Consider the following 2,500-nt stretch of genomic DNA (forward strand, 5'->3'; position numbering starts at 1 on the left):
ACATGCTCACTCCATCTGTTTTCATGGTAAAGCTGGCTGACAGTAAATGCCAACCCAAGCTCATTCTGGAAACGTAGCCCCCTGGACGTTTCTGGAGACCGCGATTTATGTGGCCGGAGGTACGTATGGTCGCGTTTTTTTTTTTTTTTTTTAATCGAGCGAACGCCGCTCCGCTCCTCCTCTTCGCGCTCGCCGGCTAACGGCTCGCCTCCGTTTGGAGGGCTTTCCCGCCTCAACCAGTTTGTCCGCTTAGCTCGCAGCATTACGTCGGCGGAGCGGAGGCCCGGAGGGAGAAGGAGCCGGCCACGGCGACGACCGGGATCGAGTCCAGAAAAGAGTGGTTCCAGAAATCAGGTAAAATGAAAAACAGAATCCGAGTTTGTGACGGGGCGAGATCAGAAAACTCGGTCTAAATCAAACGAGGGCTTCTGCTTTTTTTTCTGGATGGCTTTTGCAAATCGTTGCTTGGGTTTAGGGAAGGAGGAGAAGGAGGGCTGCTGGGTCGGCCGATTGGCCGCCCGGTCGGTCGTTCAGTCGTTCAGCCAGTCAGTCGGACGGACGGCAGCTTTTCACGCGAGAACAATACGGGCGCGAACGGCGCGCTACCGAGAGGCTTCCAAGACGCGGAAAAGCACACACAGCGGCCTCTAGCGGATTCGCTAAAACAAAAACTGCTCAAATACGTACCTCCTGGGACATATTTCGCGGTCTCCAGAAACGTCCGCGGGGCTACGTTTCCACAATGAGCCCGGATTGGTAAATGCCCTTTAAAACGCAATCGAGGCTGATGTAGATCCTTCAAAAACTTCAGGAGGTGGTTTCCAAATGAAACTGCACAGGTCTAATGTGCATCTGGATAATAAAACCACTTACAGTTTTTCTTGTTTGCTTTGACCTGGTTAAAGAAACTAGGTTCCACTTCATTTTCATTATCACTATCCCAGCAGAGCAAAAGACCGGTCTTGCAAATGTGTAAACTCTTTCTCATTGGGTTGACACATTTTCCCCACCATTTTTCAAAACAGCTAACATGGATGTCATTCAAGCAGTCCAAACTCCATTGTTTTAGTTTTGGTAACCAAGCAGAATCCATCTATTCCTAACTATTAGAAACTGCCAACATCAGTATGAAATCACTGAAGCACCGGTTTGACACTCCTTCACACAAATCTTTAAAAAGCAATCAGTCTGCAAACCTTATATAACGGTGGAAGGTCTGTGTTGTTCTGTGCCAGCATTGATGGAGGAGGTCAATATGGCTATGTCCTATACTCCCAATAGATTTGACTGTATATTGGTTTACATGTGTTTTCTCTAATATTTACAGTATTTTATTACTTTTGTCTGTTTTTACAGTATTTCAGTTTTCAGCCACTGTTTGAAAATTGTCATGAATTCAATATAAATGTAATCAAAGCACATCTTATTCTGTATTCAATTCTTTGCAAAAAGGCAAATTTGACAGCCCAAATAGAGACAACAAATGGCATTGGCTATAAGCTACAATGGCAAGCAATGGTGGTGCACTGAGTTCTGTATTTTGTATTTTGTTGTGCATTGTGTAATGATTAATTGAAAGAGCTCATATACTTGTTTGCAAGTTGTGTTGTTTGAAGGTAAAACTAGCTTTTGTTGCATATTTTAAATGTTTTGACACGATATGTGCCTTTTGCCAGCAAAATGTGTCATTTTGACCATGAGTGCTGCTGTTTAGGCCTGTGTGTTAACTGTTTTGAAAATGTGGAGTTTCAGTTGACAACTGCATCCAAGCAATCGAGAAAAACTGTAAGAACAGCATGGTGAAGCAGTCATTTTGAAACCCTTCATTTATTGTCTTTCGACTGAAGGTTATTGCACGCTGAATCCGAAATTTTTATCCGTAATTTTTGCATGTTAAAAAATAAATTTAACCTCAGTTTTTGTGCATTGTATTGACACACTGCCTCCCAAACTTTTATCCGTCCAAAAAAAGAATTGAGGCAAGGCGGTGGCGCAGTAGGTAGTGCTGTCGCCTCACAGCAAGGATGTCGCTGGTTTGAGCCTCGGCTGGGTCAATTGCAGGGCCGGCGCGTCCATAAAGGCGACCTAGGTGGCAGAATAGAGAGGGCGGCGTCCGCGACACCTCCCTCAACACCCGCGCCCTCAGTTATGTCCGCGACACCTTCCTTACCCCCCGCCGTTTCAGTACTATCCGCACCTAGGGCAGCAGAATAGAGAGGACGGTGTCCGCGACACCTCCCTCAACACTGTGTTCTGTGTGGAGTTTGCATGTTCTCCCTGTGTTCGCGTGGGTTTCCTCCGGGTGCTCCGGTTTCCCCCACAGTCCAAACACATGCGCTACAGGTGAATTGGGTAGGCTAAATTGTCCATAGTGTATGAGTGTGAATGAGTGTGTGTGGATGTTTTCCAGTGATGGGTTGCAGCTGGAAGTGCATCCGCTGCATAAAACATGTGCTGGATAAGTTGGCGGTTCATTCTGCTGTGGCGACCCCGGATTAAT

At 46.2% G+C, this 2,500-nt stretch overlaps 1 protein-coding gene across 2 annotated transcripts in view; it reads right to left on the minus strand.

The window, feature by feature from the left end:
• adgra1b (adhesion G protein-coupled receptor A1b) overlaps positions 1-2,500 on the minus strand; it is a 165,345-nt gene that overhangs the window by 29,808 nt on the left and 133,037 nt on the right. The gene's annotated exons all lie outside the window — the stretch shown is intronic.

This window comes from Danio rerio, chromosome 13 (assembly GCF_052040795.2).
Source record: "Danio rerio strain M-AB ecotype USA chromosome 13, GRCz13ab, whole genome shotgun sequence".
Taxonomy (NCBI): domain Eukaryota; kingdom Metazoa; phylum Chordata; class Actinopteri; order Cypriniformes; family Danionidae; genus Danio; species Danio rerio.